Below are 16576 nucleotides of genomic sequence, written 5' to 3'. Positions count from 1 at the left end.
ATTCGTGGCAATGCATTTTCATTTAAAAAACATTTTGGGGCATATGAGAAAAGGTGTTACACATTTTTAGCATTTTGTATTATTTATTGACCCGACAAATAATATCTAACTCGAGTTTCCTTTTATATTTTACTGATAGACCTAGACACAAATGTTGTTTTTTGATGTATTAATCATTAAACTCTCATGCTAGGACCGTATTCTGTTTGTGGCCCGTGGGGATGAGCCTAAGCAGAATGGAAGAGCTCCGATTGGCTCTGGAGGCTAGCCACCGTATTCCGATGGAGGGAAATACCTGCAATGTATTTATTTATTTATTTGAATATGTTCACAGCCAACAAAGGCCTTAGTTACCTGAAATGGACTCTGGCACTGCGGCCAGAATATTCGCAAATGGCCTGTACTTGGCTTTATTTGGCGGAGACGATTCTAAGCTACACGAAGTGTCCTGGTTCATGGGGCGCACAGAGAAATGGATTTACTTGAGGGGGTAATCCTGAATGTGGTAGGTTGATTCTTATTTTAGAGAAACGGAGTCAGTCGTCGAAGTCTACAAACGGAATGTAATGGAACAGTACTGCCTCACCCGCTTTTCTGCCCCAAACCCTCCCCCACCCCCTAAAGTCACCATCACCCACCCAGAATTCAAACCTCCTACTTGGGTCCTTCGTTTCCTCCACTCCACTCAGACATCAACACTGTGTTTTACAGCAGTTTTAGGAAAACTGAAGAAAACAGTTGAAGAAAATGCATTTAAACGACCCCACACCACCCTCTCCCATAATCTGCAAACAACACTGTGCCTACAGCAGTCCATATGCAGATGCCGAGCTGGGCTTTTTTGTTGCTTGGGAACGGGTTTCATGTCCCAAGCAGTCTATTGTAATAAAAAAAAACAGAAATCCAGAACCCAGTACTCCGGGTCACATAAAGTCAGGGAACGTCGTACCCTTTAGTTCCCGCCCACTTCGACCTCTGGACTGAGTACATAAACACATATCTGCTTTTCAAATTAAATGAACAGAGATCATGTTGTCCACAAATATCACTCTCACCCCCCACACAGTTACATCAATATGTCCTCACCTGCACACACGTGTGTTTAATACATTACAAAGGGAACAACTACATGCATGGAGCCTATGTGTAGCCCTTTGTCTGATATCATCAGTTAGAGACGACCCTTGATTTATTTCCACATACTATCCATTCTGAAGACTTTCCCGGTGGGTCACAATAGAACAGGCTGCTCTACGCCCACACATTCGGCCAGGCATTAAATGGATAGTAACTAGTCTAGGCAGGCAGAAGTGTCTGCTGCTTATCAGAAAGAGGGGTGATGAGTGACACCACGGAGAGTGACAGCATGGAGAGTGACATCTTAGCCTCCCTGTGGCTAGCCCATGAGTTGCTGAAACTGGCCCAGAATGGGTGGCTGCCAGGAATCTATATCCTTGCTATCTTAAAACAAACAGCAGCGATTGAGTTAGTGAAGATCGTGTGTTAACTCTGCTCATGCCCGTGCAGGCGCCCATCTCTGAAATCATATTCCCAGGTGATCTCTGCATGCCAAGGTTTGCGTGGATCTCACTGGGTGATCTGTGCCAGCTCTCTCCTTGATCCCACGGGGCTGATTGAATTGGTTACGCTCATATGTCAAGGGAGTGGCTTTCAGGATACAGGCGTGTTTCAATAAGTGTGTTCATGTGGCTGTAGAAATGAGCATGCTGAGGCTGGCTTTAGAGCAGGGTTGTCCAACTGAATGCCTCAAGGGCCAGATCCATGTCGGGTTTTCAGGATATCCCTCAATATTCATGAGGTTCATTTCAATACAATGGGGGTCATTACGACCCAGGCGTTATGGTTGACGCCGGTATTTTAACGATTGCGCAATTACCGTCCCATTCCAAGGTTGGCGGGGCGGTAATTCCCCATTCACCATTGGCCCTTCCCCATTCCGATTTTTGCCCCCTTAGGGCTCAATGGGAATGGGGAAGGCGGTAATTACGGTACCTCAAATTGCGGTACCGTAATTACCTCCAAGGTCCCTTTGCGGGTCCAATCCTTAACGGCTGGTCGAGACCAGCCGTTAAGGAAGGGACCTGCAATGGGACCTCGTAATTAGACGGTAAGGGGTTAACGGCGCTGCAACCTTTTACGGCGCCGTTAACCCCTTACCGCCTGGGTTGTAATGAGGCCCAATGATTCTAAATGCATGCACATTTTCCCTCATGCATATTAATGAGGGATATCGCGAAAACCCGGCAGGATCCCGGCACTTGTGGCCTGGAGTTGGACAACCCTGCTCTAGAGGATTCATGTGTGCCGCTGTGAAAGCCTTTCACTGGCACATCAACGAGAAAAAATAAAGCACACCATAAACTTTGCCTCGGTCAAAATAGTTTGAAAATGAGTTACTCAATTTATTAACAGTAAAGATTGGTAAAAGCAAGTCCACGAAAAATACAACGAGGAAAACACCATAACTCCCAGTCGTGTCCAGAGATAGGTTACGGTTAAACGTGAGGACATTTCAAAATTTTTAGAAACATGCAGACCGGTTTGTTAAAATGTGACGAGGTGCAAGTTGGGTTACTGTACTGAAAGAAGCGATTCCTTTCAACCATACTATTTTACATGCAAAGTACAGGCCACTGTGGCCAAGGGGCTCTGGCCACCTTTGGAGAAAGGTAAAACCTGCAAAAACAAGAATGTCCAGCAGAGGGCCTCAGAGACTATGAATTGTCAAGCAGGGTGGCTGGCGTGGGTAAGAGGGCAGCTACCAACAACTGCAGTGTCCTCAAGAACTAAAGAATTGGAGGTGATGTTGGCAGTATGCAGGGCCGTTTTCAAGGGGTGGGAAAACGGGGCAACGTCTGGGACACAGTTGGGGGCCAACGACGCAGCAGGCACACGTGCTTGCCCTGCTCATAGCCATCTACCTACCATGATGCAGCCAATGGCTCAATACTCTGCCCAGAGGTTTTTAAAAGAAGGTTCTTCCTCACACATGAGCATTTCTTTATGAAACTAAATAAGCTTAAACAGTGTGAGAACCTCCGCACAGCACTGGCATACCGAAAAGGAGGGTTGGGGGCTATGGTGGACTGAAAGGTCATTTTTCTGACTTATTCAAAAGGGCGAGAGCTAGCCTGCAGGAGTAAGCAGGTGTGGCGGCAAGAGTAGTAGACCAAAGTAGACACTCAAAGGAAGGCGTCATATGAGGGTGGAGTAGTTGGCATGCATTCTGTGGTTCTTTAGCAGGTGACTGGGCTCATTTTCATGTTTAAGGGATGTTTCAGGGCAATGGAATGAGTAACTCATCTCATCTGGAAACAACCGCGGCTTCCTTAGAAAATGATTGTTTTCTGATATGGTAATCAAGTTGAAACAAAAGACTACAATTCCCAGAATGCATTGACATGTTACACAAAAGCCCAGGCCTGGAAGCACATGCTCAGGTGACATGGTGTCACCTTGATAAAATATGCTGTTTATTGGGAGGCAAGAAAGACCGAGTAAGGAGGGAACATGGAAATACTGTTACCCATCATATTTGTTGCTGGCCTTTTTAGCAAAGGCGCCAGAAGTTCAAAAAAATGAAAGTTTGAAGACTCAGGGGATGAGAGAGAGAGAGAGAGAGAGAGAGAGAGTAAGAGAGAGAGAGAGAGAGAGAGAGAGTGAGAGAGAGAGAGAGAGAGAGAGAGAGAGAGAGAGAGAGAGAGAGTGTGTGTGTGTGTGTGGTTATTATTTTTAGTGTAAACAAATGTATCTGGAAAAGTAGAAAACAATTCTCGTAGAAATAATAAACGACCAAACAACAGTTGTGTCCTGTTTGTAGTGAAAGATTTTCTTTCTTGCTATTGTAGGTATTACAATCACACACTCTTGCGCATTCACGATTTGCATAGTGCTACAATTGCATGTCTAAGTTGCCCTCTTTTGATATGTTTTGTTGGGCATTGATAACATATAACCAATTACAGGTATTGTCATATGGTCAGGAACATGCATCATTCGCAGGTATTCCCACAAATGGGCAGCTTTTGACATTCCGAAACAGCAGCAAGCGCAGTTTGCGAAGCAAGTCACTATGTGCGCAGTGGCGCTGCAGCCTATATCTATAATGTGGTGATTTTCATACTGCTTCACGTAGATGGAGACCTTCTAAGCGCTGCATTAATGTGTCTTATTATTATTACCTGCTGACGTTACTCGATTCATCGGCCTCAGAATGAAGAAGGGCCTAGTTGCTGCTACCAGGGTTTCAAGCGTGTCGCATGGCACTCTCCTATTCCCAAAACCAGCACGTTGTCCGTGTGCTACACGTCTGCCATGCTGCTATTGGCCCCAAGTTAACATTATAGGAACAGGAAGTCCCCCTTTTAGGCAGCTATTGCCATCACATGCCTATTTGTGCCATGGTCAAGATATTGCAACTTCTAGACAGGCCAGGTTCCATGTGATGTTACCAAATTGAATTTTAACAAATGAAATGTAATCGAAAAAAAGAAACTCTTTTTTTGCATCTGTCCCTCAATTTCTAAAAATCATTTTGGTTTGGGTGTACCTCTACATCTGTGCACGGATGTAGAGGTACACCCAACCCAAAACGATTTTTAGAAATGGAGGCACAGATGCAAAGCAAGTCTGCCCTCAATTTCTAAAAATCTTTTTGGGTTAACGATTTTTAGAAATGGAGGCACAGATGCAAAGCAAGTCTGCCCTCAATTTCTAAAAATCTTTTTGGGTTGGATGTATTTGTACATCTGTGCACCCCTCTTGGAAAGAGGGGTGCACGGATGTAGAGGTACACCCAACCCAAAACGATTTTTAGAAATGGAGGCACAGATGCAAAGCAAGTCTGCCCTCAATTTCTAAAAATCTTTTTGGGTTGGATGTATTTGTACATCTGTGCACCCCTCTTGGAAAGAGGGGTGCACAGATGTAGAGGTACACCCAACCCAAAACGATTTTTAGAAATGGAGGCACAGATGCAAAGCAAGTCTGTCCCTCGATTTCTAAAAATCGTTTTGGCACCCCTCTTGCATTGCATCTGCGAAACGAGGTGGCAGGGAGAGGGCAAATGAGACTGTTTGATATGATATGATAGGTTATTTATAACAAGCTTAATACCCATAGGTTTCTAAGCACGGACTCTGGGATCGAACCTCTGTTGCTCCATGGCATCTTGCTTCCAAGGCGAGCATGTTGCTGCTGAGCTATCCTCCTAAGACTGCATGCCTCTGAGTGTGTACGTGGTGATGGTGAATGTTATGCTATGGGCGGGGAACGGAGGCGTTAAGGGAGGCAACTCCCCTGAATTCTAAAGAAGGTAACAGCATGGGAGAGGGTGGGAGTGTGGGGTAGGGTGAGGTGGGATCACCTTCTTGGGGGGGGGGAGTTTAGCAGGGTGGGGGGGCAGTAGAATGTGATAATTCACCCTTTTCAAGACCACACAAATCGGCCAAAATAAATCAGTCTTTTTTGTATTTGTTCTTCAAAATGCAGAATTATCACATAGAACCCAGTATGTATCTTGCCATACTGTTGACCTTGTTCAGTGTAATAGCATGCAATGGACAGAACTTGCTGGTCCTAATGGTGCAGAGCTAATGGGCTTCTATATTTTTAAAGAGACAGTAACAGCACTTCTCAGCAGGGCTGTGTAATATATTTTCTACTAGAGCTCCCATACTTGAAATGGGGCAATGCTGGTACTCCTCAGTTAACTCGCTAAACAGGGCTTCTATAATTGTAATACTATGCTTTTATTGAGGCAATGCTGCTATACTTTTGATGGGACAACATCAGCACTTCTCAGTTGAGCTGCTACACTCTTTTTGACAAGGCCCTAGCACTTCTCAGTAGATTTTTTATTTTTTATTTTTATTGGTTATTTAAAATGCGTGTAATAATACCCATAGGTCTCTAAGCGCGGACCGAGGGATCGAACGTGTGTTGCGCGGACCGAGGTATCGAACCTGTGTTGCTCCATGTCCTCTTGCTTCCAAGGCGAGCACGTTGCCCCTGAGCTATCCTCCCGAGACTCTGAAGATCTGAAGTACATTTAATGATACAGAACCAGAACTATTGAGCACGTCTAACATCATCATCAGAATAACTCAACACTGTTGTGGTTATACAAGAGCTCATATATTTAAAGGGACGGAATTACTCAGAATGCAGCCGCACTATTCAATAACCCAAAGTGCTTAAGCATAGTTAATGTGAAAATACTACATTACTCACCATTGGGACAGCACTGCCACTTCTCACAGAGGCTGCTACACCTTTTATGGGGCAGCACTGATCCAGCCTACTGGACAGCTTCACTTTTAATGGCACTTTTCAATAGGGCTGCTATACTTCAATAGGAAATTACCAACACTACCCCGCAGGGAATTGCATACTCTTGATGCCACCGAAGCAGCACTTCCACCCACCACAGCTGCTTTATTTTTAACGGCACAGTGTGTGTCCTTCTCAGCCACTCTGCTTTACATTTAAACAGACCGAATTGTCATTTCTCAGCAGAACTGCAACACTATACCATTGTGTTCTGTATGGTGAGTGCTTCTTCACCACCAATGTGGATTCATGGCACTCTCACATTCAATGGGCAACAGGCATATCCTGAGCTGCCTGCTGTCCATAAGCTGCCACTCAGGATGTTGGAAGCCGTGATGGGGCAAGGGATAGAAGGCTCGAGCCTGTAGGATAGCAGAATCAGCAGAGTCCTAAAACCTGCTCACTTATTCTGGAGTGAGGGGTCATGGGGCAAAATGAGCCTGATCCTACATACAGGGGGTTGTTAACCCTTTATCACTCCTGAATGAAAGAATGAGCTCTCAGACACAGGTTATCACCCCTACACACACAATGAATGAATATGGTATGGATCTATAGATCGAGAAAACTGGAGTGAGAATTCAGAGTGTTTTAACAGAAATATAATTGTCTTCCCAGATGGGAGACTGACTCCATTAATATACATGGGGTCATTGAGATGACCAAGAGTGAAACTGTACGTCCAGTTGTGAGATTACCAGCAACGGGTATACTATGCTCCAAGGAGTGAGGTGCCCACTCAATATATCACACTGTTTAAAGGTCTGAGACCCATCCTGAATGCTTGCCCAAAGAGCCTTGGCCAGAGTTTCACACTGAAGAAGTGAGCATGTGATCCGGGGTCTGCAGCCCACACACAAGCATGGGATTCCCATGCACCCACTTGCAAGACTTGCACCAAATTAGTGAGATTGTGCTCCAAGGTAGGAGGCACATGCACAGTCTTTGCTCTGAGGTTTGACACACTCACAGGATGGGATGGCATTTCGTTCTCCCATTCTAGTTTTGTTGCTCTACACTTTGAGGGCTACTACAACCTGCATGATTATAGAGGGGTGGTGTAGGGACAGTGATGGCCTACTGGAATGCAACTGGAAGGCTTAAACCTCCTTCTTACTTGACTTTGGAATATGCAGTACATGCTAGCCAATGTTTCCACTGTTCCGCGCCCCCCCAACCCCCTCGCACCAAGTTGGCGACTACATGCAAATGCGGTCATATAACTGCTGGTGATGTCACTTCCTATATTTGGGCACCCCCCGTGAAAAATTCATAAATCATCTCCTCTGCTACTAACCCTGCTTTTCTCAAGCTCAGGAGTAAGTTGTCTGCAACCTGTAACCCCGCACCAACCTGAATAACAGCATTTTTTATTTGAATATATTAAGGGTTAGGGAGAAGACAGACACCTTTAGTGGGGTGATGAGCTCATATAACTCCCTTCAAAAGCTCTGTCTATTGAAACCCCAATCCTCCCTCAGGCAAACGCCATTGGGCTCCTGAAAGCAGATGGAATACACGATGCATCATTGTCAGCAAAGCAGGACAAATACATATACCACGGTTACACGCAACAGCATTCAAGCTCTACATACACTACATTACCAGCAAATCGCACATTTCGTTTACCATATCATCTCCATAAAGCTCAATTATTCTTGCCACAAAGACAGCTGTAATTCAAGATAGCAATTACGTCCCGTAGAGTACCAGGTATAAAACCTTCATTACTTCGCCAATGTATTCTTGCATAACCAATACAAGCCCGTGCTGCTTCACGCGGCAGCATTTCTCCCAGCACTGGGGGTACAGTGCCATTCACCCACACAGCCAGCAGGCTGAATAAAGGGCATCAGGTCTACCCAAGTGGGCATGGTTTACGATTCACAAGGACATACTGCCCAACTGATCCCTGCCCCAGCCTGCGTGCCTCGTCACGATTACAGCACACCCATACATGTTTTATTGACAGGTTCGGCCTGTGCAAATACCCACGTCCTTCTTCCAAAGTGATAGCTTGAACACACAGCCCTTACTTCCACCCACAGTAGTGAGTACACATAAATATATTGGTTACAAAATGTGCAATGTGCCTGCCACCCCGTTGAGCACCCCACGGAGTGTCATGCAAATGTGACAAATGTGTAAAGGGGGCAGATAAGTACAAGGGCAATCACTGGGTGAGGGCCTTGGACAACCCGGGTTCTTACCAGGCAGTGTCTTCACAAAATTAGTGCTCGGTGTGAAAAGGTGCAAACGGATAAATGTTCCCGCGTTCGAGCCAAGAGTCTGGATGGAATCGGACTGTGCAAACCTCACCAATGGGGGCAACTGAAGGACTGGGGACCCTAATAGACAACCGTTACTACAATTGACAATAAAGAACCAATGCGAAACCATTGTAGAATGAAACGAGGTGATAGCACGCTTAATGTGCACCCAAGAGCGACTGCAGCCCCGAGGCAAGGATTCTCCGATGCCAGGGATGCCAGTCCGAGTTTTAGAAACAATGAAAAGGCAGAACACAATTTAAGGTAAATGCAAATAATAGCCAGAAAGTCAGAGTAGCATGCAAGGTAAATGCAAATAATAGCCGGAAAGGCAGAGTAGCATGCAAGGTAAATAGCCGGAAAGTCAGAGTAGCATGCAAGGTAAATGCAAATAATAGCCGGAAAGGCAGAGTAGCATGCAAGGTAAATAGCCGGAAAGTCAGAGTAGCATGCAAGGTAAATGCAAATAATAGCCGGAAAGGCAGAGTAGCATGCAAGGTAAATAGCCGGAAAGTCAGAGTAGCATGCAAGGTAAATGCAAATAATAGCCGTAGAGGCAGAGTAGCATGCAAGGTAAATAGCCGGAAAGTCAGAGTAGCATGCAAGGTAAATAGCCGGAAAGTCAGAGTAGCGTGCAAGGTAAATGCAAATAATAGCTGGAAAGGCAGAGTAGCATGCAAGGTAAATAGCTGGAAAGTCAGAGTAGCGTGCAAGGTAAATGCAAATAATAGTCAGAAAGGCAGAGTAGCATGCAAGGTAAATAGCCGGAAATTCAGAGTAGCGTGCAAGGTAAATGCAAATTATAGCCGGAAAGGCAGAGTAGCATGCAAGGTAAATGCAAATAATAGCCGGAAAGGCAGAGTAGCATGCAAGGTAAATAGCCAGAAAGTCAGAGTAACATGCAAGGTAAAAGCAAATAATAGCCGGAAAGGCAGAGTAGCATGCAAGTTAAATAGCAGGAAAGTCAGAGTAGCATGCAAGGTAAATGCAAATAATAGCCGGAAAGGCAGAGTAGCATGCAAGGTAAATAGCCAGAAAGTCAGAGTAGCATGCAAGGTAAATGCAAATAATAGCCGGAAAGGCAGAGTAGCATGCAAGGTAAATAGCCAGAAAGTCAGAGTAGCATGCAAGGTAAATGCAAATAATAGCCGGAAAGGCAGAGTAGCATGCAAGGTAAATGCAAATAATAGCCGGAAAGGCAGAGCAGCATGCAAGGTAAATAGCCGGAAAGTCAGAGTAGCATGCAAGGTAAATGCAAATAATAGCCGTAGAGGCAGAGTAGCATGCAAGGTAAATAGCCGGAAAGTCAGAGTAGCATGCAAGGTAAATGCAAATAATAACCGGAAAGTCAGAGTAGCATGCAAGGTAAATGGTAATGATCTTCTACAATGCCGAATAATAGCAGATTACCCCTACATTGGTGAGATGCCATGAACGTAGTATTTGCACAGTTCAGTGCAGACAACTTTACATCAGGTTGAATATTACACAGGCAGAATAAATGCAGATAGTTCACCATATGTAGGATATTCTGTATACAGAGGCAACGGAAACTGTTCAAATGAAATACTGCACACTTTAACTTCACCCGCTAGATCAGTCTTTGACTAGTTCACTAGGCGCCACTGTTAACCATAAACTGCTTTATACATGGCACACAACGAAAACACAGCTTCAACATATGTGTGCCCGAGGGAAAATATGCTGGGGAGCTGATTAACTACATCAACTTCCAAAAGAAGCAGTGAATGGGTGAATCCACCTCAATAACCTCCATTTATTCACCGATAACTTGAATATTAATGCTCAAGACATTGGGGTTATTGACAGTAACTTCACACATTTACACTGCCTTTTAGAGGCATATGAGGTTATCCGAACAGCACCTGAGGGGAGAATGCTGGCTCGGTCAAGGGCTAATGTACTTGGGGCAAGCTTGGCAAGGGGTTAACTTGGGGGGGTGTAGAGCAGGAGGGGGTAGAGCTCCACCGCAAATCCTTCCCACATAGCGAGGGAGGACATTGGAGGGCCCCCAGTGATTGGGATACTCTTCTTTCCCATCTGGTCTTCGGTCAATGCAGCCAGCAAGGTGCGGTGAAGGGAAGCCATGGCAAACATCCTTCTCCATACATTTACTGGGGCTGGAGGGCTCTGGTTCACAAGACAAGCAGCAGAAGCAATACTCTCATGGATCTTCTACCGCTCACCTCTTTGGTTCTCGGACTTTGGTGGTGGAGCAGCATTCTTACAGAGCAAGGGAGGCTGAACAAAGGTGGGAACACAGCTACCTTAGCTAAGTCACCACTATATATAACTATCTAGAATGGGACAAAATACTGAGAAACAACTTCTGAGGGAAAGGCCTAGCTCAGAGTGTAGCTGGATGCAAGAAAAGGCTCCCGGTAAAAAAGGTCTGGAAAGCAGAGGGCGATGCAGCAACAGGTTCCTATGGAAGGTGCAAGCAAGGCAGGTGTGCCACACCACGGCAAAGCTCCGAATTTCTAAAGGTATGGGAACGTATGAAGGACAGGTGCGAGTGGGGTTCAGAAAGGATGTACCAAGTATTCACCCTGGGGCAAGGGTGCAATAACTATACATTTTTGACACAAAGTGTATGACCGTAAAGCTGAATACTTTTGACTGACTGTCAGCAAACACAGCATCCGCAATACACATGCGACACACAAATATACTTGCAAATATCCACCCTGTCAGAGCTCTACAACATCATACACTGTCAACCTGGATGGCCACACACTTCCTAAAACTCAACCTGTCTAAAAACGAATATCTCCTCATTCCCCTCCCATCCCACAAACACAACCTCACTCCCTGGGACACATAACTCACCAGGACACCCCACACATGTCGCTCTCCACACCAGTCTAGTTCCTAGGCTTCACCACCTATCCTTCACACACTACATAGCTGCCGTTACCAAAATATGCAGCCTACAGCTTAATGTCTTACTCTGTTACTGCATAATCATGAAAATAGAGTAAAATCAGCTTGCTCCGTTCTGTTGTCCTGGATTAAAACTTGGTGCAAGCAGGGCTAAGGGGCTCATTTTCTATAAACTCTAGAGTAAACCCCCTATGGCTGCACTTTCACACCCTTTAATATCCTCCTTGCAAATCTGGGCATGCTGTGAAGTACACAATACATGTGTTAAACCTGGCGCAACAGTTCATAGTGCAAAATGCATAACGGCCTCCCTCAGGCTACCCGTGCGGGAGGCAATTATGGTGGAATCCACCGGCTTTATAAGTGCGTTCCATAGGAACCCAATGGTTATCAGCCCGCATGAAAACGTCATGCTGGCGTAAAACCGTTTGGTTTTTGTAGGCGGAGCGGTAAAGAAATCCAGAAACAGTCATTCTGTTTCATGACCCCACGGAGCCTGCAAAACACATTGGCCCTCATTACGACCTTGGCGGAGGACCATGGTGCTATTCCAGGGGACTTCAACATGAGGCTGAAGTCTATACAGGGAGCTCAACCTGATTGCTGAACTCCCTAGCATGAAAGTACCACAAGCTGCTGAAAGTCCATTTGCTGCACGATTGCCCCTGTGCTAACACCTGAATCTAATAGGACATGAGGCTTAATCTGTTCAACAGAATCAATTGGCCAGTTTTGAGCACTTTTTTCATATTTCTTTCTTTGCATCCTATAGTTCCCGTCGCGCATGTTGTCTATGCGCATTCCTTCGCTTGCACAATAAAGCATCCCATCCGTTAGCTGGAAATGTGTCATATGGACATTGTTAGGGCTTTGAGTTAGTTAACCCCTTAAGTGCCAGGCTATTATGCAAGTCTATGCAAAATAGACAAACTTACTCGTCGTTGGCACTTTTTTGATGAGCCAGTCGAGGGATTAAACGTCCTAAGTGTGTGCCGAGGGTTGGGGGGGGGGGTTCAGTCTTTACACATCCAACATTAGCTACAGATGTATCCATACATTGTACACCACAGTCCCGCGCATAGCACCAGCCTGTAGTCTATGACTGAAATCATTGGGCGTCTTCAGAACTGTCTCTTAATGTTATAATTACGTAATCCTTGTGAATGCAATGCACGCTGTGTGTCACATCTGATGACGGTCCTCCAGAAACCCAGGTAAGTGCAGCGAGGTATTACCAAATGGTAATTGGCTTTGTAGTGGCTTTTCAAAGACCAGCTAACATAACAACTCATCGAAAAATCATTCCTTGCACAGTGAGAACCTCAACCCTGTGAATGGAGGATAGCACAGGGCAACCGCTGGTCTTGGAAGCAAGGCTATGCAGAACAACCGAAGTTCGAACTCTGGTTCCACGCTTAGAAACCAAACTCAGGTACGATATTAGGCACGTTATAAAAAACCCATTAAACAAATAAATAAACTGCTGAATCTTCTGAAAATATACTGCTCATGGTTTATGCCTGAGGTTAGTGATGGTGTCAGGACAGTGAACATTGCACAAAATGTGGCTCTGTACAAGGAAGCGGTTAAGCCCCTTCTACAAACTCACAGCCACTCGTTATGCATGTGGCAAAGTTGTAATGTTTACTGTGCAGTGTTACCGCTGGATCGATTTTGACATTTGTGGAGAGCCACATGACCAAACCAAGGGTCATTGGAAGTGTGAGATGATTTTGACCACTGGGTAGATGAAAAAGACCCCTTCTTATTTTGACGTAAGAAAGGTGGAGAGGCCATCTTTGTCAAGTATTCCTATGTATATAGGCTTCTGGACTGATGCAAGGATACAATGGGAGTCAGCATTTTCCTTCCTAGTCTGCATTCAACCAATCTTAGCTGCTTCAACTGCTCTTTCCTGACTATATTGCATTCAACCAGTCAGGTTTTTGCCTGACCCTTACATGAATGCGTCAGACACACTCTCACTGGATGAAGGCAGGGGGCTAGGCAATCTACTGCCTGTCTCCTTAATTTCCTGTTTTTATCCTGTCTTTTCATTTTATAAACAAGGGCTAAGTTGACTAAGATCTAATTCGAAGATTTGGTGCCTCGCTCTTCCCCCCTTTTTCTGGAGGCAGTCTCTGTAAGCCTCACAAGACCCGTGTAAGCTCGCCTGCAGCACTTTGTATTACTAACCCCTTTTTTTCTTTAGCGCTTGTTCTTCTTCTAGCTGATAGATTTTTATCCATCAGCTGTGATTTTTGGTTACCAAGGCTCGAGCCTCATTACTCCATCTTCTCGGGTTGAGTATGTAGTCGTGGGTTTCTATTCTTCTTGGTCTGTGTGGTCTTGTCACAGTAGAGTTGGTTTCACAGGGTCTTCGCAGTGATGGGCCGCGGGTAGCTTAGTTTGTCTTCCTTTTTATAAGATTTCATGGCTGAATGGGGGTTGGCGCCGAAAGTGACGTCACTGCGGCTTTAGCAATCTCCAGAGGAGGCTCCTGCAAAGGTGGCAGCGAGCAGCATCAACCAATCATGGCCTGTCTTTCCTGCCAGCCAATGAACATCCAGCCTCAGCCAGCGGGGCAATGTGCAGCCATGGCAACTTGAACAAAGACTTGCTGCCCTGCTAAAGTATAGAGGACACTGTTCTGCATGGAGGCTTGCTATGATGGGGCCCTTACCCTTGACGTCTGCTCGGCTCCCAAGTTTGTTGACATTAAAAGGGTTAGTTATTGAAATCAATGCGATCATAAACCGATTCAAATATAAAGGCAATTGCTTCAACTGTACTTGCCACATCTGCCCTTGCCATTTAATGTTAGAATTGTTACTTTTCTGCAACTGCTTCCTCCGTCGCACAAGTTCAAAAACTCACCCAATAGTACGTGATATATTTTCCTTATTTAAGCCCCCTGTATTCCCCTCTTTTTCTCTGTTTTCATTTCTTTGGCCCTCGTGTCTCTGTCTTGTCTTCCAGGAGTGCACAGGTGACAAGAATACTTAAGATGCGCCTTTAATGGGAACACCATCTAAGACGCAGAGAGGTGCAGAGCATCTCACACCACCTGCCTCAATGCCTAACAAAAGAACTTCACACAATGCTCGCCAAACATTTGTCCCCCCTATGACATCCATCCATGCCACCCATGGACAAAGCCAAAATAATTGTGTTCCTACAGTGGCATTATTGGCTACAACCAACATGAGTATGTTCTTGCAGTAGCATTGGTGCATGCATGCATTGGCATGGGCAACGTGACAATGGGCTTCATCACGAGTGGGCGGTATCCCGGCGGCAAATCTGCCGGGATACCGGCCAACGCAAATAGTATTACCGGAACTCGGTCCGGCGCTATTAGCGCCGGATCCCAAGTTGTGGAAAACTGGTAAGTCCCCAATTATATTGGGTCCATTGGACCCAAGGGGGCATTTTAGCCACAATTACCGCAGCTCTAACAGCGCCACAGTAATTGGACCAAAAATGGGCACAACGTCGGCAGAGTTACCCACAGCTCAGAGCTGGGTGAATCCCTAGCTTTCTGCCCAGCTCATAGTTGGGTGGAGCGGTAATAGCTTTAATGCCACATTTTTACCACTCCGCCCAACTTGTTATGAGACCCAATGTCTTCTCACAGAGGTAATACTTGCATTATTGGGCACAGTGACCATGAGTGTGCTCTTGCAGTGGCACTACAGCATATATTGGCACAGCTAGCATGGCGATGTCTTTTCACAGTGGCAATATTGGCATACATTGGCACAGCCTGTATGAACATGCCTCCTTTCACTGGCAGTATATTACTGACATATGTTGTGGGCAAGAGCCTTAATCATGAAATGCATTAAAATGCTCATGTGCACTGTTTTTAATCTGTCATGTACTCAATGGTTTCATGTGTTACCCAACAGAACTGATTGTAAATTGTACAACTTTTAAACACATTTTTCAATGAGGTTCGCCGTTCTTGGTTGCTCAGATGCAAGTTGCTTACAATTTACCAAATGGAATGAGCACTGACACAATACCAATTGGATTATTTTTTACTGTGGGGGATTGCCATTGGTTTGCTTTAAATGTATGTATTTGCCATGGCACAACGATCCAAACGGGTTACTACCTTTGCGGGAGTCTTTTTAAGATTGACGTTTTAAGGTTGCACATGTGTATTCACGTATGTATTGTGATTGTTGTTTTGTATGCACTTTTTATGGCATTGCCGAAATACACGTTTTGGATTGATTGACAAGGGTGTACTAATACTCTTCCTCAGGTCATTTAATGTTTTAATGGGACACTGTTGGCCCTTCTATGCAGGGCTTCTATACCACTAATAAGACAGTGCTCTCTCAGTGTAGCTGCTTCAATGTTAATGAGTTGGTATTTCTCAGTAGACCCATTTCACTTTTAATGGCAGCAAACTGCACCGTCTCAGTGCAGATGTTATAATTTTCCTGGGAAAGTACTAACCTTACACAATTGTGTATTTGTGCTTTTAAATCGCCAGTGCATCTCATGAGGCCTGTTATACTATTGACGTGGCAGTACCAGCTCTTCCCAACAAAGATGGCATGCTTTTAATTGGGCAGAGTGAGCACTTCTCGAAAGGGATGCTGCTGTACCTTGAATGGACTGCACTAATACTGCCGGTTCTCTGTCATTTTTTCGATTTTTGTAGGCCGCCTAACCAAAAGACACATTTTTCCAGCTGATTTCATGCGGTCTACAAAAACATAAAAATAACATTTCCTCGAAACTCGCCTCTATCCCCCACCTCCCACCCCACCCTCTCTTCTCCCATTTGCTACAAATCGGGGACTTCAACCCGCCCCAAACCTCCCTCAGCCCCCACTACCTCCCTCCCCTCCCCACACAAAAACGTACACCCAACACACACACTTACCCATTCTCCCTCGTGGCCGCTTCCGGGTTGTGGCGTGCCTGTCAGCCCCTGTGCGTCGCAGGGGCTGGGAGTTCGATTCGGTCACAGAGCGGTCTTTCTAAATCGTTTTTTTTGTTCGCTTTTTAAGTAGGTCTTTAGACCTAGAACG

At 45.3% G+C, this 16576-nt stretch overlaps 1 protein-coding gene across 1 annotated transcript in view; it reads right to left on the bottom strand.

Moving 5' to 3' along the window:
• CA11 (carbonic anhydrase 11) overlaps positions 1-16576 on the bottom strand; it is a 1189254-nt gene that overhangs the window by 111298 nt on the left and 1061380 nt on the right. The window lies entirely within an intron of this gene.

The sequence above is a fragment of the Ambystoma mexicanum genome, chromosome 1p, assembly GCF_040938575.1.
Source record: "Ambystoma mexicanum isolate Mex_15411 chromosome 1p, UKY_AmexF1_1, whole genome shotgun sequence".
Taxonomy (NCBI): domain Eukaryota; kingdom Metazoa; phylum Chordata; class Amphibia; order Caudata; family Ambystomatidae; genus Ambystoma; species Ambystoma mexicanum.
This window is presented reverse-complemented; position numbering and strand designations above follow the sequence as displayed.